The sequence below is a fragment of the Ambystoma mexicanum genome, chromosome 6p (assembly GCF_040938575.1).
Source record: "Ambystoma mexicanum isolate Mex_15411 chromosome 6p, UKY_AmexF1_1, whole genome shotgun sequence".
Lineage (NCBI taxonomy): Eukaryota > Metazoa > Chordata > Amphibia > Caudata > Ambystomatidae > Ambystoma > Ambystoma mexicanum.
Window position 1 is genome coordinate 340203239 of NC_090935.1, and position 23026 is coordinate 340226264.

A 23026-nucleotide genomic window follows, 5' to 3' on the forward strand; every position below is an offset into this window, starting at 1 on the left:
AGTTACTGCGCTCATGGGGATGGAAACTAACTGCAATCTTAGTAACATTACTTGGAATCATCATGGCGTGTTGTTGTTGCATACACTGTCTGCCAATCTTTTGCTCTGAAATAACAAATGAATGTGTACATATGATAACAGAAAAAAGAACTCTCAGGTTGAATACGAATACAAACAACAAAATGGAAACAATGAAAGAATTCATGTCAATTAATATTGAAGATGACGATTACAGTAGCATGCATAGTTCAGAATTAGATACATGGTCAGACGAAGATGCGATGTATGGTTGATGATCTTGGCTTACGGCCAAAAGGAGGGTTTGTAAGTCTAGAAACAACCCTAACCAAGCATAGAAGGTATATTATGTTGGCCGAAAACCAATCACATCGTATGCCCTACATCGCCAACAGAGAATCGTCAGTATAACCATAGGGCGTCCATTTTTGTGTAACATCTGCCATTTGCTTTCTCTTCCTTTCTGTTAAACGCTTTGCAAAATGTATTTTATTCTAAAAGCTCATACATAGTGCGAGGCCACAGTCTACATGTTGAGAGAATCGGCCCAGACAGAAATGCCAAACAGTACAGAAATACATTGTTTTCCTCTCTCACAAGTCCTTGAAGGCGAGTAGAGAAGGCATTTAATCAGCGGCCCAGGTGCCGGCTTGTCTCGCTAGAACTGTAGAAACAGGCAGTTAAACATGAATTATACTTTTCAAGCGGCCCCCTTCGGGAATCTTCCTTAGATCAGGCTGACCCCCAGTTCACAAATAGAAACCGGTAGATAACACGCTGTGGAATGTGTCTCTCCCGCAAACACAATATCCTTGCCGAACAAGTGCTTTATGTTCTTCATAACAAAGAACTATGCCTGCAAACTGCAAACTGCAACTGTTGCTAAAACGAGTATAATAGATTAATTAAGAAGCTTTTCATAATGTGTTATATTTGTCCTAATTGTCAATTACCGAACCCCAGCTTGAGAAGATACATTAAGGCGGTTTTTCATGTGTCGCAAAAAGATTGTATGATTGCATGTTTATATATATAATACTGTTGTATAATGTTGGCTCTCTTGCATCTCACGAGGTCTGGGTGACACACGTTGCGAGACGTTAGACCCAGTCGGCCGACTGAGCATATGCTTTCTTTGTAATAAACCCTAGTACTTGGAAATCGAACCTCGTGTCTGTCGTATCACTAGTATATGGTGATTATGCCTTGTTTCCATATGCGGAGGGTCTTCAGGGCCTAGCAGTTGCAGTAGTCAAGCCTAGAGAGAAACAAAGCACTGATGTACAATCCATAAGGTGACACTTCAAGGGCTAGCTGGGTCGAGCCATGGTTGTAACCCCCGGTTAGAGTCAGTGACTGACTCTCCAGTGATTAGATTCGGGTCCCGGCATTGAGCAGTCGATTCGGCCTAACAGATGATGAGCCTTGGCTGGTACACACTGCTTTGTCGAGCTGGCCAAAGGTGCAAGCAATGTTCAATGGTTGAAGGAGCACTGAAACCAGCGCCAGTGATGTCCCTCTTGTTCCAGGTGAGGTGAACACGGAGCATCCGTTTTGGTGCAGTGAACATGGAGCTTCGGCTGGTGTGGTCCTCCTGTTGCTTAAGGCCTTTTCTGGAGGGATCAAGAAAAGGAGGGTTCTGTTCAAGGTCTTCTCTCCCAGCTCAGGAGATTCTGGCACAGAGTGGTAAGTCCTGATCTACAGCAGAGGTTGTTCCTGATGTGCCCTGGAAGCGGTAGGGGACTGATCTTGCGTCTTTTTCAAAACGATTATTGAGCATTTGTATGCTGCCTATACATTAAAAGTGTTTTCGGTGCCACAAGACAAGGGGGTACAGGGGAACAGTCAACATTCCTTCTAGGCCTTGTGACATTCGGATCGTGCAAGTACAATAGCAGGAAGTGAGGGAGAGGAGTGGAGGGAGAAGTGCAAGGGGGAGTAGGCCAAGGGGCTGGGCAAGTGCTAAGGGAGGCCCAGGAGGGCAAGTGCTCAGGAAGGAGAAAGGGATCAACTGGTGCGATGGAGGGGTTGTGGACCAGACTCAGTAGACTAGTGGGGAAGGTTGCCCAAGGGCAAGTGCTAGTCGGGGGAAAGGGGAGACTGGTTGAAGGAAGGCCTGTCCCAGTAAGGCTCATAAGGGATACAGACCGCTATGCATAAGGCCAGGTGGAACTAGTAGGGGAGGGGTAGGGGGAAGGATGAGGAGAAATAAAAGGTCCTGAGAAGCTTCTGGAATTGAAGGAGATCTGGGTCAAGATGGAGAGGGGCAAGAAGGGCATTTCAGAGGGAGGTTCCTGCCAAAGAAAGAGATCTGCCTCCACTCTCAGCTTAGAGAAGCGTATGACTTGCAGAGATTTAGAGCTAGAAGACCAAAGAATTCTGGCAGGGAGGTATTTAGGGAGAGCGAGTTGGATGCAGTGTGGTCTCAGGCACCAGAAAGCCTTATGAATGAATCAGAGGGTCTTGAATTTGTTGCAGCCACCAGGAGCCAGTGGAGAGAGTTTGGGGCAGGAGAGATGCAGTGCCTGGGCTTGATGCCAAGGATACGTCTTGGAGTCCTATGCTGGATTAGTTGAAGAAGGCAGAGAGAGGAAAGAGGCAGATAAAGGAAGAGGCTGTTGCAGTAGTGAAGACTAGACAGAACCATAGCATTGATGAGCAATCAATAAGGTGACAATTGAAGGCCTAGCTGGGTCTAGCCATGGTGGTAGCCCCTGGTTTGAGTCGATGAGTGATTCTCCAGTGATTCAATTCGGGTCCGGCATGGAGCAGTGGATTCGGGCCTGTCAGGTCATGAGCTTTGGCTGGTTGGTAATGCTTTGTCAAACTGGTCAAAGGTGCAACCAATGATCAATGGTTGGAGGAGCACAGCAACAAGCGCCAGCGACGTCCATCTTGTTCCAGGTGAGGTGAACACGGAACGTCCGTTTTGGTGCAGTGGACAGGGTACTTTGGCTGGTCTTGTCCTCCTGGTGCCCAAGGCCCTTTCAGGGGGACTCAAGTGTAGGATGGTTCTGTTCATGGTCTTCTCTCCCAGCTCAGGAGATTCTGGCGCAAAGTGATAAGTCCTGATCTACAGCAGAGGTTATTCTTGATGTGCCCTGCAGCGTTAGGGGATCGATCTTGCTTCTTTTAAAAAAACAAATGATTGAGCATTTGTATGCTGCCAATACATCACAAAGTGTTTCCAGGTACCACAACAGGGGGGGGGGGGCAGGGGAACAGTAAACGGTCCTACTAGGCCTTGTGACATTCAGATCGTGCAAGTGCACTAACAGGAAGTGAGGGAGAGGGGTGGAGTGAGAAGTGCATGGGGGTGGGGACCAAGGGGCTGGGCAGGTGCTAAGAGAGGCCCAGGAGGGCAAGTGCTCAGGAAGGGTATAGGGATCAACTAGTGAGAGGGAGGGGAGATGGACCAGACTCAGTAGGGTAGTGGGGAAGGGTGTCAGAGGGCAAGTGCTGGTATAGGTAAGGGGGAGACTGGCTGAAGGAAGGCCAGCCCCAGTAAGACTCATGAGGGATACAGGCCACCAGACAGAGAGAGTTAAATCTAGTAGGGGAGGGGTAGGTATGATATGATATGATATGGTATTTGTAACGCGCCTATACACAAGTGTTTGTGGAATGAAGTGGTGAAATGGAAGGTCTTGAGAAGCTTCTGAAATTTAAGAAGATCTGGATCAAGACTGTATAGGGGTGCCAACCCACCCCCTCAACTGAGTATAGATAACATGATAGGCAAATCAATGGTTTCATTATTTCAGAAATCAGGATTATAGTGCCTTTATTTTAAGGTAAAAAGTGCACGTGGAGTGGCACATATTTGGGTTAAAATGACCCAGGAAGTGATGGGTGCTTTAAATATCACACACATATCATATATGTATTAGGATAAATCATGACTACAGGGATACAAAGTGAAAAGTGTTTAAATAAATAATGAATGACTCCCTGAAGGATTAAATACAGTGGGCAGACTGAGAGATATTTAAAAATGGATACCTCAAGCACAAAATTGTGTCCACTTCTAAAGCCAGGTGTGGAAACCTTGACTCGTGCTGATAAAGCAACAGAAAGCAGCACATGAAAGGGTCTTAATCAGCACCTCGCCGTGAAATAATTAAGTCTGGGAGGTCACATTTGGAACTTGGCGGGAAAAGCAGACAAGATTGATGATGAAGTCAAATAAAGGCAACGGAAACTACCGATTTGATCAGACCAGCTGTATTACTTGGCACCATATAATTGAACGTATTTATTTCTCCACAGTATAAGGGATAATTAAACTTGGCAGGACCTCGAGAAGTAGATAAGGGTTTAACAGTGATGTGATAACATTGTTTTTGGCAGAAGTTGAAGAATGTTTAAATTATTTTCAGCCGGGTCTAAAATCATCTATCAGTCTATGTGTCAGACAGCAAGTGTTAATGCCAAGTATGACTAATATGGGCTTGGTGTGCATCAGATAAATCATCCAATAGTAGGGAAGGGAGGGTTTTTCTCTGGCTAAAAGGACCTATTAGATACATGCACAAACAAATTATTCATTTGCATGAGGGTGTTGCACCACCCAAAATAGCCTATAGTTGAAGGCAACATGTTGATGTGTGCTTTTCCAGAAGTGTCTTGTAACCTCATCTAATAAAGACAGCTGTGAAAACCACCCAGGCGCCTGTTCTTTTTCTCCTGTCTTTGACTCAAGATGAATTCACAGATGCCAGAAAGCTTGATAAGAAGAAGACCCCTGTTCAAGATGGAGAGGATTAGGAAGGCCATTCAGGAGGGAGGCTCCTGCCAAGAAAGAGATCTACCCCCCCCTCTGATAGCAAAGCGTCTGACTTGAAGAGAGTTAGAGCTAGAAGACCTAAGAATTCTAGCAGGGAGGTATTTAGGGAGAGAGAGTTCTATGTAGTGTGGCCGAGAAAGCCGTATGAAGAATGCAGAGGGTCTTGAATGTGATCCTTGCTGACAACTGGAGCAAGGGGAGTGGTTTTAGTGCTGGAGAGATGCAGTCCATGGGCTTCAGGCCAAGGATAATTCTTGCAGTACTATTCTGGATTAGTTGACGATGGCAAAGGGAAAAAAGAGGCAGATTAAGGAAGACACGGTTGCAGTGGTCAATCCTAGAGAGAACCAGAGTTCTGGAGACATTGGGCCTCATCACAAGGTTTGCGCTCCGGTAAGAACGGCACTGGTAAGGCAATACCGGCATCCATTACCGGGCCAGTGTATCATGACCCTAGATGCCGTTGCTACCGGCATTGCCAAGGACCCGCTGTGGCCGTGCACCACCGTACCGGCACGCGGGCATGCGCGCATATGGGGAGGCCTTAATACCGGCATGCCGCAAAGAAGGGGAGACCACGAGTCACACGTACAAGTACATCCTGGCATCGGGATGCCTGTAAGAAGGGCCACCATGATGCCGGAAATGACGGCATCACGGACCACCCGTAAACAGCAAACTGCTGTGTAACCAAGTGCCACAGGTGCACTCAATCAGCACAGGTGGAGGCAATGGAGTCAGGGTCAGCACAAAAGGAGCACACCCACACACCACACCCCCCTCCAAGGCAAAATGCTACCACTTGTACTTGCCATACTGGGCCTGGAGGACATGCATGCACTGCTACTCCTTGAGCAGGCAGTACAACAGGAAACACAGAGGAGACGCCGGAGGAGAAGGAGGGTGAGACATGCCCAGCAAATACCACCAGTGCAGGCAGTCGCTCCCTGCAGACAGCCAACAATCCAACGTATAAGGTCCAATCCATTTGACTTAACCCCGGCACAGATCCACACCCTGTACCGCCTGGACAGAGACACCATCACCAACATAGTGGAATTAATACAGGACGACTTGGTCAGCCTGATCAACATCCGCACAGCCACCCCCCCCCTTTGCTGAAGGTGGCATCTGTGCTCCACTTCCTGGCCACAGGCACTTATCAACACACAGTGGGCCAAATGCATGGCATGTCCCAATCATGCTTCTCTGTTGTGTTAAACCAAGTGCTGGATGCACTACTGAAGCACGCAAATGCCTACATATCCTTACCAAGGACACCACAGGAGGCAAATGCCACCAAAATAGCATTCCATGCACTGGCAGGCATGCCCAATGTAATTGGTGCCCTCGACTGTACCCATGTAGAGTTGGTAGTCCCACATGCCATGGAGGCGGTCTACCGCAATCGGAAGCTATACCATTCCATCAATGTGCAGATGGTGTGTGATGCAAGCCAGATAATAACACACTGCTGTGCCAGATACCCAGGATCCACGCATGATGCCATGGTGCTGCGGAACTCCTCACTACCCCGCTACATGGAAGGAGATGTTGTACGAAGTGGCTGGCTGTTCGGTGAGTCTGCCCTCTGGGCCATGGGGGCAGATGGATTGAGGGGGAGGTACATGCATATGCTAGGGGAATGCCCTCTGGGCCATGGGGACAGATGGATTGGGGGGAATGGTAGTTTCTGAAGTCATCCGCAGACACACATCCCTCACATATGCATGCAAAATGCCCCTAGCCAAGACATACATTCCCTGGTGCTTTCAAATCCCAGGACTCTAGGTCGTGTATGTCACACAAGGCTCCCTCTATGGATTGGCATGCACTGTACAGGGCTGACAGTCATGTGGATGTGGCTGCCAATGACGAGATAGTGCATATGACCTTGAATGATGTACAGGCTGAGCACACCTGTCAACTGAGCCTCATCCTCACACATACCTCCTTCTGCTACCATGTAGGTGATGCTGGATATCCCCTGAAGCCATGGCTACTCACCCCTGTCAGGAACCCGCAGAACGACATGAGGAGGACTTGAATCGTGAACATACACGTACACGTGTGGTCATTGAGCAGACGTTTGGCCTTTTGAAGGCACGGTTTCGCTGCATCAGCAGGTCGGGAGGGGCACTCATATACGGGCCTGAGAAGGTAGGCAAGATCATCACGACATGTGTAATGCTACATAACTTTTGCATCCGGCGGAACATACCACTGCCACCTGACGTGGAGCTGCCACCACCTGGTGAAGTAGAAGGAGAGGAAGGAGTAGAAGTAGGACATAGGCCAGGACGTGAAACTTGTGAGGGTCGCGCAGTGCGCCAAATGGTCATAGACCAATCATTCTGATGTACTTTGATGCAGAGGGTGCCATGTGTTGTGAACTGTGGGCACTGGGTGTGTGGGCACATGTGCGTGAATCACCATGAAGCAATAAATTGACATGCAATAAATCAGCAATGTCCACTCATGTGATGTTTGTTACACAACTGGTGTATTCGTGAGGAATTAAGTACAACATGATACAACAATCCACACCCCCACCACCCCTCCACCCACCCCCAACCTACTCCCATTCCCCCAAACACCCCAGTACTACACACTACACCCACAACCACCCCTCCACCCACCCCCTAACACCAAAAGTCAACTATGGCACGACATGTGTCTGCATGTATGCCCAAAGGGATTATGCAGGGTGGCCCTGCTACTGTTGAGCCCCCTTGGGAGTTGGGGGTTGGATCTCTGTGTGGTGCGAACTCCGCAGGGACATGCGCACAGGGCTGGTCTGCCTTGAGCCCGATGGCGTGGATGATGCCGATGACCCAGATGGTTGTGATCCAAGGGGCTGGGTTTGCCGTTGTCCATGCGGTCAGCAATCCTGGTGAGGATCTGAGCCAAGGCATTGAAGCCATCACGCACTTGCTGTGCATTTGAGTTAATGGCCTGGATAACGGACGCAGTGCTGTCCTGGATAAAAGGGCGTGTTGTCTCCCCTTCAGCAAGGTACTGCTGCACATAGCCTTGCATCACCTCCTGCATCACCTCCTGCCGGGCCTCCATCCTGGAGAGACGTCCTTCAAGGTCCCGTATGGCAGTGTGGGTTGTGGTTGGTGGGTGATGTGGTGGCACAGCATGGATCATGGGGCTGTGCTTGGCCAGAGACCACTGTCCATGGCTGCCCTGGTCGGATGTGTCCCGCTGAGGTGTGTCCTGTGGGGTGGCCTGCGGGCTTGGTGTGTACACTACAGGCTCTGAGTGGACAAGTCCTGCATCGCTCTCATTGTCCGGCCCAGCTACCTCATCAACACTATGATCAGCCGATGCAGCCATCTCCCCAATTGTGCTGGCAGCAGCAGAATGTGTGCCATCCTCCATGCCTGCTGTGTCCTCAGCCAGTGTGGATGGTGTGACCACGGATGCAGGTGCAGGTGTCAGCTCTTCCTGTGTACTTGTCTGTAGTGCTTTTTTTGCACCGGTTCTTGTCCCGCTTCCCGCATGGCCCATCCTTGGTCCACTTGAGGTTGATGGACCTGTGCCATCAGATTGCCTCCTAGGCATTTTGGCTGGTGTTGTGCATTGTGCACTCCCTTGCGCTTCGTCACTGTCAGCATCCGTACCTGTGGGGGACAGAGAGTGGCAGGATATCAGTGATTGTTCCGCTTGCAATGTGCATGCATTAGTCATTGGACATGTGGCGCCATCTGATCAGTTGCATTCGTGCATTTGTAGGGGACTGTGTACATGCAATGTTGAAGAGTGGATTCTGATAGCATAGTCGTGTCCACATGTACACATTGTTGGGTGCAGTTGCACATTGATGTGTTTTGGGAGGGTCGTCCTGGGTGGCACATGCCCATGATATGTGTCTTGTGGGTGTATTCGTGTATGACCGCAACATGCATTGGGATGGGATGGTGGTAGACCCAGAATGCGTACATGGATATGTGTAGGTGTGCATGATGGCCCATTTGTTGGCTGGTGTAGCAGCCACAATTGGGGGAGGGTGATTATGATTATTTTTACTGTTTCAGTAGGGACACCCACATTCATCTGCCGATGTTGGCACGCCAAACTCTGCTTCACTGACTCCTTCGATGGACTCCACGTCTATGATGGAGCTGCAGGTCTCCTCCCATCTGGCCAATTTCAGTGGTGAGTGTGGTCCTCCTCCTGTTGTCAGCCCCTGGCTCCGATTAGCTGACAATATGTGCCGGACTCTCAGCCTGAGGTCGTCCCAACGTTTTTTGCAATCACGCACTGTGCGTGCGGTGGTGCCGACTGCACTTACTTTCTGGGTAACTTCTTCCCAGATGGCCTTTTTCCTGAGCTGGGCTGGACGCCTGAGGTCGTTGCAGAACACCACTTCTGCATTTGCCACAAGGGTGTCAGCCAACATGTTCAGCTCATCGTCTGTAAAATGTGGTTTGCGCAGGCGGGCCGTGCCTCTCCGGGTGGTCTTCGACATGTTGTCAGTGGTGGCCTGGGAGTTGGGGTGTAGAGGGTCCTGTAGGTGGAGGATGGCAATGGATTGTGTTTTTAAAGATGGCCGCCATGGCATTTCCCGTTCCGGCACGATGACGTTACTTCCGGGTCCGGTATTGATGCACTCGTTATTTGCACTATGTTAATAACGGTAACGGTATTTAGGGGTTGCCGAGGGCGGAGCCGTTCTGTGCGTATTGGTCGATGCCGCTGTGTGGGGGTTTAGAGGTCGTTACCGGCATGCCGGTACGGCTGTAACCGGCATGCAGGGATGCGCGCGCCCGCGCACTCTTGATCGTCTGCTCTGTGCGGGTTGGTGCCAAGCCGGACATGTTATTACCGCCATGTCGGTTCGGCAAGATTTTTAGCGCCAACCTTCTGATGAGGCCCATTATGTTTCTGGTGGAAGCTGAAGAAAGGGAGAATGCCTCTGAGGAGGTGAAGCTGAATGATGCGCCTTCACCTTAGGCTGAGTGCTTTAGAGGCTGTGACTCTCCCCAAGGAAGTCCAGTGAGATCTTCAGAAGGACTCTGCTGTCTTAAGGGATCCGAGAGGAACTGAGCGAATCTGTGGAAGGGATAGATGACCCCTCCTTTTAAGGGTAAGAGTACTCAGGTGATTGGTATAAAGCTAACCTGCCTTAGTGGTCCAATCCCTGCCCTGGGATGGAGTGGACTTTGCCCTGTTTATGTTGCACCAAAGTGCTTTGTTCATGAAGAAGTGGAGGGGACAGGAAAGAGACAGGGACAGTGGTCCATGACCAGAGCCATCGCTAAGTCATCCTGGCTGTAATTGGGTTTAAGCTGTTGACATGGAATACCCGATGTGCCTGCCTTGGTGTCTTCATATCAATGAGGTAGTTCACCTCACAGATTTGTTCCAGCAGCCCAGCCCAGTCCACTTGTCGTGTAAGGTGCTGGTGTTGTTGGGTTCCATAATCCAGACCATCTGGACTGGTGTGTACTCTGTTATAGCAGTCTTCTGGGAGGGCATGTCAGTGCTTCATGAGCTCCTGGCTGGCCTTCAGGCTCAGGGTGCTTTGTTCCCTGTACTTAGCCATCTTGGATCAAAGACCATGCACATAGTCCACCATTACGTGGGAAGGAGTTTGGGGATTTCCCTCCCATTGTTCCTGCACCAGACTAAGCAGACCCCTAACATTAGGGCCAAACAGGAGCTCAACGGGACTGAACCCAACACCTTCTGGCCCTTCCCGGTAAGAGAACCAGAGGGATGGTAGGAAAATAGGGGTGTACCGAATAGTAGATGTACTATTCGACCGAAAACCGAATAGTTGGCCAAAGAATTCTGCTGGAGCCCAATAGTGAGCCAAATAGTAGTTTACTACTAGAAATGTGTCAATATATGTATAGAAACATATCTTGTTGATTGGGACTCTAGGGAATAATGAAACTGCGCTGGTGCCAGGGTAATAATCAGTGCTTTAAATGGAAAAAAAGAAGTGCAGGTACTCACCAAGCTAACTAGCCGGACATTCTAGCACAGCGTTTTTGGCACCTGAATCATTAAAATGTTTAAATGTAGACTATAACACTCCATAATCTTCACTACACACAACAGTCTCTTAGTTACAAAGCACTATATTGCATTTCAAATCGTATAGGAGGTCCCTTTCAACAGTTTGAATGGGTGTGTTATGGTGCATGGGATGCAGACAATTGCCAGGAATTGCCATGTTGATAAAGATATATTTTTATTAGCAAACAATATCAAAATTATATACTGATTATGAGTACATTTTGAAAGGTTGATGGTCCGCTTTTGCACCAAGGAGTTTATCGTTGAGCGGTGAATCCAGGGGGTGAATCCAGCATCTACAGCTTACCATATCAACATTCAACAGCATGGTATTGAACGTGCATGACCTGCTCAATGCTTCACAATTTACCATTTGTACTGCAGAGGGCATGGGGTCCCGCATGTACGTTATAGCTGTGTGGGGACGCATTTAAAAAGGAGAGTTCCCTCATTTGCATGAGGAGTTTCTCATGCACACTATGGAATCCCAACAGCCCATTTTTAGGCATTGCGCATCATTATGAGGTTGGAGGTAGCCATGGAGCTACAAGCTCCAAGCTCCATGGCTGCCTCCAAAACCCTTCCAACTCCTCCCTGGTGAATGGAGCAATTACCGGTCCATTCCGAGGTCGGAGGGACCGGTAATTCCCCATTCACCAGGGCCATTCCCCATTCCCATTTCAGCCCCCATAGGGCTCAATGGGAGTGGGGAAAGCGCTAATAACGGTACCGCAAATTGCGATACCGTTATTAGCTCTAGAGTCCCTTTGCGGGTCCCGTCCTTAACTCCTGCAAAAACCAGGCGTTAAGGAAGAACCCGCAAAAGGAACTCGTAGTATGGAGGTCAGGGATTACCGGCACCGGTGCCCTTACCGGTGCCGGTAATCCCTTACCTCCCACCTCGTAATGAGGCCCATTGTATTAACAAACCACGCAAAGGGGTAAACTAGCAGAGTGGGTGCTTTGCGCAAGAGTGGCACATAATGGAGCCCATCAGTGGCAATGACTGACTAGACAGGCAGGCAACAAACTTGAATTCCAAACAAAGCTTTCATTTGGTTTTAGTGTGCACACAAGACATGTTTTGAACTGCCCTCTCACCAAGCTTAATAACGAGAGTGTGAATGGTTCATGTTTAGAAAATTACATCATTGTAAAATTGCAAATCGCAGCCCATATGCAAATACCAGCTTGTAAATCAAGCTAAAAGGTGAAGCCCACATAGCACGATAGTGTTCCACCTGGTGTTCTGAGAGCAAAGTAGCTGCTCGTTTGTATCTCCTTTTCTTCTGCACGCTGGGCCCTGAAGGAGTCTTGATGGGCACTGTTTAATGCATGCTGACAAGCACTGAGGCAATTGCATCATAATGGCTTTTGCTCTGTGATTAAAGAAGCCGATGCTTATTTCACTTAACCTGCAAACGCAGTTCAGCACCAAAATACAAAGACGACTAAGCACATATACTTGCCTTCAGTGCTCGTGCCTTGAATGGCAGGCGCACTTCAGCATCTCATGTTCCTCTCTCTGGAAAACGTGGACATGGGGCTGTTCAGGTTTCCTTATTAAGAGCACTCTGAACAGCACCAGCCCAGATTTTAAAGGCCTCGCAGCTGTCTTCTAGAGATATCACAGCAGGAGTGTTATTTTAAAGAAAAAAAAGAAACCTCCGGGCCCTACAGCTGCATGCCTTACATGTTTATAATGTTCCCCGAGTTCCTCGTCTCATCGTTCTCTTTTCTGCAATGGCTACGTTTGGCGTCAGGGCATCTAAAGCCCCCACCCAGGCTAGATAAAAGAAAAAAAAGAAGAGAAAAACAACCACATCACTGGCTTGGATTCTGTCAGAGTCAAGGCAAATGTAGCTCTTAAAAGCACATTGGGAGATAGGTGCCTTCAGTTTCCTGCTTTGCACTGCCAGGTCAGAGAGTATTGACCTGTCCTGTGGATTTTCCATGTTTTAATGTTAATGCTTTTATTATCCCAATAGTAAAAAATATGTTCCATTATTCACACCTCACTCTCTCTGCTTTTATCATTCAGTGGCACCAAGCAAACGCTTGGAAACAAAGTAGAATTCTTTGAGAACCTCTGCTCTTTCAAGCCTGACATTCTGTGAATTAGGGTTGTACGAACTTCAGCTTCGAGTATGTTTGCCAGTAAGTATTCTGCCGAAGCAGAATACCTGATTTTCAGCCGATATTCAGCCGAATACCTACTCGCAGTGCAAAGTTCGGGACACCCCTATAGGAGAATATCCATTTTCTCCTGAGGGGTTCTTCCCAGCCACCTGTCATGCCCTTGAGTGTCTTGTTGAACTGCCTAACAAGCCTGTTGGTTTGTGGGTGAAAGGCTGTGGAGAACTTGCAGGTTACTCCACATACATCCTAAATTGCATTCATATACGCTCATATGAAGTTCGATCCTCTGTCAGTCCGCCTGACTCGGGCCCCCAGCTAATTACAAGTCACTTGGCTTGAGGAGACCCTTTAGGTATGAAACTACCATGTCCTCCAACTCAGATTTGGGGATCTATGCCTCTAGGCATCCCTGAGGTCACTGAGTCGGTTGCCACCACAGCAGGCACATCAGTGGCCACTACACCCTCTCTAGCAGGAGCAGGTGTCTCTGTGGACTCTGGATACGGACTGGGTAGTACCGGGAGAACTGGTCTTGTGCCGTCATCAGTTGGAAGAGCCCCTGTATCTATGGTCACCAAGGCTGCTTCCTGGGCTGCCTTGTATGCCCTCTGTGACTGTGGCAATGATTTTGACATTGGATTTATCATTTCCCAGCAGACAGTCTACTGGAATGGCATCTTTAACAGAAATGCAGAGCTGAGAGGTTTCTCCCCTCCAACTGAAGTCCACAATTTCCAGTGGGCATTGGGTGAGACCACTGAATCGCCTGACTAGTCTGGGTGGAGCAGGGATGATTTGGTCCTTTCACACCTACTGTCGTCGTAAAGCAATGATATTCGCAGCAGTATCACAAAGTGCTGGGGCTTTGCTCTTGTTAATGAAGACATGGTCCAAATAAATCTCTGTATTCGTTGGTACAGGGGACTTGGTGGGCAGTTCAGTAGCTTACCTACTCAGGGATAAAAGGGTGAATTCGGCCAACCCCAGGCCAAAGGGGAATTCAATGATGCCCAAATTGAATATGCCTACTTCTTCCTCCTCCTCCAAGAGCATAGCGATAACTATGGCCGGCTTGGGTCTACAATTGCAGGCAGGATCTCACTTTCTATGCCTCTGATCTCAGCATATATGGCAGCCTTGAGAGGATGTGAATGTGGGTGCCCTAGTGCTAGAGGAGTAGTAATCTGAAGGGAACCTGGTTACTGCCTTGCTCTGCCCAGGTTGGTACAATAATATCAAAAAACGAATGAGCAAGGTCAGGTCAGTCTCTGCTGAAGAGTAACCACTGCTACACCCTGAGTGGGTGACCCCTTGTGTGGGTGGTCACAGAATTCTCATGAAACTGTTCTTCTGCACAAAAGGGTTTTATTTTGAAGTGCAGTGGTGTAGTAATACACTGGTATTTTTAAAAAAAACATAGGACATTCACATTTGAGGACACACAAAGTGTAGTACCTAAGTACGAAAACACGACAGTGTTTCGGCCATTTTGCGTGGAGCTAGGTGAGCTCTAATGGTGTAGGCCTTCATCAGTACAGGAGTGTCTATACAAGTGGAGGGTCCTATGTGGTCGAATCTGAGGAGCTTAGTGGCTCAGATTAAGAGGTGGAAGGATCCACTTCTTTAGGATGCAGTCGTCATCTTGTCAACAGGCGCGGTCACGTCTATTGTCAGTGCATTCAGCTGCCAAGATCGTTGAAGCAGCAGTGTGAGAGGATCCCTCTCTTCTCCTTTACTGAAAGAGCAGACGATGCAGGTGACTTTAATTTCCCCTCTGGTTTTTGGGGTGCTTTCTTTGCAAGAGGGTGCAAAACTGTTGTCCTCACCCTCTTTAGAGTTACTGATTTGGATGCAACAACTACTTCGTTTTTCTGGATGTGAGTAGCCACAAAACGGTAGGCTGCCTTGTCGAGCTCCTGAGGGTCTGCGATTTTCTTGTCCACTAGATGCTGGTGTAACTCCACCTTGCATGGTTCAAGTACGCTCTCACATGCAATCAGAATAAACATGCCCGTAGATGTGTTAACGTGGTTACCTGTGACCCAACAATAAATATTTAAGGGATTGATGTGTAAACGCCTCAAGGTTTTGACTCCCATTTTCAGTGAGCTCCCTAAAGCTCTTGAGGTATTGTTCTGGGGTCTTGCACAACTTCCTCTGGATTGCGACCTTCATCTTGGAATAGATAGGCCTCTTGTCAGGAGTCAGATGACTAATCACATCAGTTCCAACATTCGGTTGATGACTCTTAAGTGCTGAACCCTACAACCCCTCTTCCACCTCCTGGAGGTGGAGAGCTAACTCCAGCTTTTTGAACCAGTCAAAACTGTTCTTCCTCTCCTCATACAATTGGACTAGGTCCTTGGGGAGATGGTGCCTAGGTTTTCCTTGGGGGTCACCACTGGAGACACTTCCTTCCCCATTGGAAGTATTGGTGGCCTCCTTCTGGGCCTCCAGTTCCAAATTGCACATCATATAGTCCCATTGTTTCTGTTCCTCCAAAGCCATCCTCCTCTCCTCTAAGAGGTAGAGTCTTTCAGTGTTGAATGCTATGACATCCTCTCATTGCCTGGCTGAAGCACAGGATCTACCTGATGAGTGCGACCGGTGTAAATACTGCAATGAGTAGGATATCTCAGTGCCTAACCGGGGGGAGAAATGCTGAGAAGCGACTTTGCTTTCCCTCACCTCAGCGGATTCCACTCCCAACAGGTCCATGGGCAATATGGGTAGAGGATACAGCTTGCTGCTGGTCCCCAGACAGCCCTCAACCCCCCTAGCTTCCTCAAAAGCTTGGAGGCTTTTTAGCAATTCAGCTTTCTTAACCTTACTGCTATGAGGGAGACCCCACTCCCGAATGGGGTCACGCAAGTTCAGCAACATTGCTCATGTAGAGTTCCATCGTTCTAAAAATACCATTGGCAGTAAGAACTAACGTTAATTACACACTTTTATTTTGGCTGGCTAGGCTGTATGCACAGTCTGTCTCAAATCTCACCACTGCCACCAGTGTAATTCATTGGATTAGGGTTAAAATGACTCACTCATCTCTCACACTTCTACAAACCAAAACACAATGCAATCAGAAAGTTAAAACAGGGACAGTTCAGAGACATACCTCCCTTGCCTATTGTGGTAACTTGGGCTGAGGGAAGGCAATACTCTCAGGAGGGGTGAGAATGTAAACCAGTATTGACCCAAACAACACAGTATCACAGTCCAAAATTAAGGGAATGTCTAATCAAGGTTCTAAAACAATATATATACTTTAATTAAATGCACCATCTGCAAGTAGAATGAAAAGAGAGTACTATACATAAACCCAGCCAGAGGATTGTGAGGAACCTGGGGGTATCCCAGGAAATGCCTCCACCCAGGTGGCCAGGGAAAGGCTAAAGCTACCGGATCCTGAACCTGGAAGTAGAGATGTGACAGAGGACTATCTGGAGGGTAGGTAACTTAGAGAGAGGAGGTGAGGTAGCCTTAGGTGAGACGCAGAGTCCCCCTTTTCCCTTTCATAAGTGCTGGGACGAGGAAGAGGCAAACAAGATCAATGGATCCTTTTCCCATTGACTCACACAATCACCTACACCAGTTAGGTACTGGGACGAGGAGAAGGCAAGCAACAGCAATGCAGAACTCCCAAACAAGTAGTGAGCGGTCTAGCCTTTTTTGGACTAATCAACCTGATAGGAGTTTTAAAACTGACATGAACAGAGAAGATGATGTCAGCTGGGAAAGCAAGTCCATGAACTCCTGGAGGAGTGGAGACCCTTACTGGAAGGCAGCGCGGCAGAAGAAGCACTCAAGACCACCAGACAGATGCAGAGCGTATGCAGCAGGAAATGGATCTGAGGTAAGCTGAAAGCCCATGGTAAACTGCAGGGAGGAAGCAGTCACTTCAGAGAGAGGCCCGAGCTACGAGTGGTGCATCAGTGGCAGATATGAAGACAAGGGCAGCCGCTGCAGAAGAAAAGTGCAGTGCCGTACGAGAGACAGGAATTATGGCATTCAGAAACCTCCCGTCATCGCCGTGCAAAACAACCAGTGAGTCAGCCTACAGGAAGGGGGACACCGGGCACGGCAGACGGCTTCTCACACCAGTGAGGAAATTCATTTTTGAATATTTATATATTTATTGTTTGCTCTTTAGGCACGTATATAGCAAGTAAAATACAGTTTCAAAGCACCCACAGGGCGAGGGGGGGGCGGCAAGGGAGTGAAATACATTACAAAACATAAAAATTAATAAGTGCAGTGGTGGGAAAAGGAGGAAGGACGAACCTTCTATGCCTTGTGAGTATTCAGGACGTACAAGTGCAGCAAGGAAAAGGGCTGGGGAGCCGGGCTCATGGGGGAGCCACAGATGAAGTGCTTGGGTTGTTGAGTGCTTCATGACCAAGGGCCATGTTAGAAGTAAGTGCGATTCTCCAGGGCAGTGGGTGTGCCAAGGCAAGTGCTGAGGGAAGACCGGAGCTGGGCCTATAGTGTTTGGGAGGTTAGGGGCCCCAAGAATGCATAAGGGCCCCAGACACCAACCACAGCAATTGTGGGATTAGCAGAGAAGAGAAGAAGGGAAGGAGGAGGTCAAGAGGAAGTCTTGAGGAGCTCCCGGAATTTAAGTAAGTTCTGCTCAAGGCGCAGCGGCAGGGGGAGGCTGTTCCATAGGAGGGAGCCATCTGAGAAAAGCGATCGACCACCTACCCTCTGTTTAGCAAAATGCTTTACATACAAAGAGTTGGTGCCAAAAGAACAAAGTGGTCTAGAGGCAGAGTATTTAGTAAGATAAAGTTGAAGATAGTGTGGTCCCCGGGCCCAGACAGCCTTGAGGATGCTGCAGAGGGATTTTAATTTAATCCGTGCAGCAACCGGGAGCCAATGAGGACTTTTTAGGGCAGGAGAGAGGCAGTCCCTGGGCTTAATGCCAAGGATAAGTCGTGATGCACTATTCTGGATTAGCTGGAGTGGTCACAGAGTGGAAGAAGGTCGTTTCAGGAGGAGGCTATTGCAATGGTCAAGCCTAGAGAGAACCAGGGCTCGGATAACATTGAACCTCTGGTGGAAAGTGAGAAAAGGGAGAATTCCTTTGAGAAGGAAGAGCTGAAAGTGTGACTTCTTGGCAATGTCCTGAGTGTGAGGGAGGAAGGAGAGAGAGGAGTCGAAGTTGACTCCAAGTTTTCTGCCTTCAGAAGAAGGACCAGGGGGAGAGCCCAAGGAGGAAGGCCAGAGTGAAAGGAAGAAGGAGGGAGCAGGGGTCCCGATGGGAAGCATCTCAGTTATACAGGTGTTGAGTGTGATGATCACCAGTGAGTCCCTCATCATCCTAGAAATCCCACACATCATCATACCCACATGACACAAAGTGCCAGGAAAATGGAAGGCTGGACCTCATTGTTAAATACCTGGCGCGCAAAGTGGACATAGGTTGCCTTGTACAATGTATTGGGCTTGGTCCCTCCAAGATGGCTGCCCTGTATGCCCGTTCTTGTTCACCACCAATATGACTGACAGCAGGCCCAAAAACCATCTTGCAGGACTGAAGATTTGTGTGGATGGGTGGTGTTGCTATAAAAGCCACAACCCATGCTTGTCTCCTCACTTTGCATTTCTCTGCTTATAGCAGCGCAATGCTTACCGCAGTGTCCCGGTCCCTTTCTCCGCTTCCAGCTTTTGGACCTAAAAGAAAGCAGGCAAGTTAAGTGGAATCCAGGCAAGACTCAGCACAGGCAAAAGACTGCGCCGCGCATCCATTCCCCAGTACTCCAAGCATTCCGGTGCCACAGTCATCTCTCAGCAGCTCCAGCTTCCTTAGCTCCGGATGGCACGGCCTCAGCATCTATAAGGAAATGGAAGAGATAGTAAGACCATGACAGCGCATAAGCAAGCCCAGACAATATAAGCAGCAACCAATGACATCCACTCATGAAGCAGCAGAAAGAAAGTGCATGCAAATCAGAAAGCAGAGAGAAACAATAGCATACAGCTCCATGAGTTAAAACGCTCCATCAGCAGAGAGAGATTAAAGACAAACACTCAAAGCACAAAGCAGCCAAAGACAAAAAACTAATAAGCAAAAAGGAAGTGAAGCGGACAATAAGGACGGTAAAAAAACATTTGATAAGCCACAGCTGCTCTGGGCAGCACCAGTGCAGCAACTGGCACGGAATAGAACCAGAAACCACGTGCACCTGTGACATTCAACAGGAGAGTCCAGCCTTCCACAGGAGGGGGTGATACATGAGGTTCATTACACAGGAATATGACACACATGTTTTGGTTAGAGGAACCATATCCCTCACAACGCTGGCTGTCCTTGGGTTGCAGTATCTACACAACTCTCCCTCTCCTTCCATCTCACACCTGTTTGCTGTCTATCCTAGTGCAACATGGATGTGGGGCGGCAAGTGGGTTGAACTAGCAACAGAGAATCTGGATGCTCCCGCAGAGTCTAAGGTAAGCACTACATTGAGGCAGAGGTCGTTGGAGGTGCACCAGGACTAGATAGCAGATAGACAGTCAGTGATGATGGAAGGTACAAGAGGGTCACAAGGAAGTTTGAAAAAGAGCTGTGTGTCTTCTTTGTAACACTGGAAGTTGGAGGAGAAGGAAGAGATGAGGCATGCAAGCAGAGCAAGGTATATGCTAAAGAGCCAAGGTGAGAGGATATTACCCCGGGGACACCACATCTGGAGAAGGAAGTAGGAGAGAAAAAGGTGGCCAAGATGATTTGGGAAGAGCAGTCAGTAATGAAGGATGTCATCCAGTCCAGTGCCCATTCCGAGATACCAAGGGTATTGTGGAGCCTTTGTATGAGGATGGAATGGTTAACTGTGTCAAAGGCAGAGGATAGATCGAGAAGTATGAGGACAGCAGGGGAGTTGGAGTCCAGAGATTTGAGCAGTTCTTCATGGGTGTTCAGAAGAGAAGTGTTTGTGCCTTCAACAAGTTCAGTGTGTGAGATGAGTTGGGGCAATGCCAATTTCTCCATCAGCTTTCCCAGGAAGGGGGGAAATGTAAATAGGATGGTAGTTGTGGGGGCAAATAGGGTCAGCTGAAGGGTTTTTCAGGAGTGGGTCACAAGGGAGTGCTTAAGAGAGGAGGGGAAAGATCCAGTGTCAAAAGAGTGATTTCAGAAATCAGAGAGTGTGGGGTCAAGGGAGTCAATGTTATCCATGATGGTTCTGGATGGGCAAGGGGAAACCTGTTTAGAAGAGACCTTCATGGAGCGGACAATTCAGGTAACTTCGTCAGGTGTGAAAGGGGAAAAGGAGGAGAAGGAGGAAGACGGGGGCTGAGGGGCCAAGGGAGGCAAGGGGCTGAAGGATGGATTGAGAAGGTGGCTAGCAAGGGTGTTCCAAATGTCCTGAGTTTTGGTGACGAAGTGTGTGGCCAATGCATTGCAGAGGACCTGGGAAGGAGAAGGGTGACTGCAGAGGGTTGGCTAGTTCACTGCAGATCTTGAAAAGTTCAGCCGTGTTGTTGGATGCACCGGAAACCTGTGCCTGTATGTGGGCTCTTTTCATGGCACGGATGGAGAGTCTGTATTGTCTTTGGAGCAGGCGGCAGGCCAGTTTGTCAGAGGGTATCAGAGGGTGAGCTTGAAGTTTGCCACTTCCGTTCTGCTGGCTTGCACTTGAGTGTCAGAGCCGCAAGTTCGGAGTCATACCAGGTGTTACGCTTAGAGGCAGGTTTCAGGTGGATCCTAATGACTGGGTCAAGAATGTCAAGAGTATTGGTGATGATGGAGGTTGCTGAGAGCAGAGTCAGAGATACTATCAGAGGTAGGAGGGTGGGGGGATGAAGGTCGAAGCGACGGCAGAATCTGACACTCGTTTCATCGGGCAGATGTTGGTGAACGAGGTTGGCAGAACTTTTTGGGGGGCGGTTAGAGGTCCAAAGGGACCCAGGTGGGAGGAGAGGAGAGAATGGTCTGACCAATAAAGGGGGGTGACTAGTGGAGGGAAGAGAGAGATGTCAGAGTGTATGAGCGCTTCCAGAGTGTGTTGAGCTGAGTGGGTTGGCCCAGAAGGAAGAATGGAGATGAAAAGAGGGGTACAGTGGTCAATGAAGAGAGTAGATGAAGAGCCAGGAGAGTCCTGTTGGATGTTGAAATCACCCAGTAGGAAGAGGTTGGAGGTGGATGAAAGTAAGGAGGAGCAGAAATCAGCCCATCCAGAAAGGAACATGGTGGTGGTGCCTGGAGGCTGGTAAATGGTAGCAATGGTCACGGTGGAGATGGGAGAGATGACCAACTTGCAAACCAGGCTTTCAAAGGAAGGGTAATGCTGGGGGGGGGTATGATGGAAGCAGGAACCCACTCAGAGAAGATTAAGGCAACCCCCGCCTGCGCAGTGAGATCGAGGCTTAGAGATGATTTTGATGCCATCAGGGAGGAGGGAGTCAAAAGCAGTAACTGAGCTGGCATTGAACCATATCTCGGTAAGAGCCAGAATGTCGAGGTCAATAGTCTTCAAGAAGGAGGCAGATGTCAGCAGAGTGTTTGTTGACTGAGCTGTCGTTAAGATTCGCCAGACAGATGGAGGAGGTCACTGCCTTTCAAGGTTTTCTGGGGTGGTGTACAGGGGCGTGGTACACCAGTCAGGGGAGGGAGTAGGAGAGTGATAGGGGGAGATGCAGGACAAGGAACAAAGTTAATGGGAGAAGGCAGTATCCGGTCAAAGAGAAGGAGGTTGGGTTGTGGACCCTGAACCAGGATAGTGCCTGTGTTATAGACATTAATGAAGCAACGTGAGGATGAGAAGCCAGCCAATAGAACTTCCCACTTTGTACCACCATTAATGGAAGAGGATGTGGAAGGAAAGAGAGTGGAGATGAGATGCGTGGTTCATAGATCTGGAGAAGGGACAGCAAAGAGGATACCAGTGAAAACCTCTCTGGAAGAAGCGCTGATGCAGGGATCTGTGATGGGAAGTCCAGGGTTTGCACTCAAGGGGCATCATAACATACATGGAGGTAATGAAAATAGGAAGGCGAAATGGTATTACCGGCATTGTTAATGGGTCCGGGCCATTATGACCTGACAACTCGCCAATACCGCCACCACCCGTACCGTGCCCCTTCATACCGGCATGCGCACGTACTCGCGCCCCTTCGCGGAGGAAATACCGGGGTGCCGCTAATAGGAGGACATCACAAGTTACGTGGGCATGCACTTACCGGCATCCCGAAGGCGGTAATTAGGGCCTGCACAACTGCGGCAACACAGGCATCACGGACCACCCGTAAATAGCAACCTGCAGCGTAGGCAACTGCCACAGGCGCACACAGGTGGAGTCAATGGAGCCTGTCCCAGTACCAAAGGAGTACACCCACACACCACACCCCTTCGCACACCAAAATGATACAACTAGCTGTTGCAATCATGGGACTGGAGGACATGCCTGTGCTGCTACAACTACAGCAACAACAGCAACAACAACAACTACAGCTACAACAACATGCAGCACAGAGGAGATGCAGGAGGAAAAGGAGGGTGAAACAGGCCCAGCAAGTTCCATCAGTGCAGCCAGTGGTACCACGTAGGCTACCACCAATCCCTCGCATCAGACCCAGTCCATTCAATCTAACCCCAGAGCAGATCCACACCCTGGACCGGTTGGACCAGGACAACATCACCACCAAAGTGGACATGATACACGATGACATCGTCAGCCTCATAGAAATACACACTGCCATCTCCCCGCTACTAAAGGTAGTGTCTGTGCTCCACTTCCTGGCCACAGGCATACCAGCACACAGTGGGCCAGCTGCATGGCATATTACAACCACTCTTTTCACGCATGCTGACCCAAGTGCTGGATGCCCTCCTCAAGCACGCTAGCACCCACATATCCCTACCACGGACTGACCAGGAGCTTGCCGACACTAAAGTAGGCTTCCATGCACTGGCAGGCATGCCCAATTGCATTGGTGCCCTCGACTGCACCCATGTAGAGTTGGTCATCCCTCATGCAACAGAGGCGGTGTACCGCAATCGCAAGCAATACCACTCCATCAATGTGCAGATGGTATGTGGCTCCAGCAAGATCA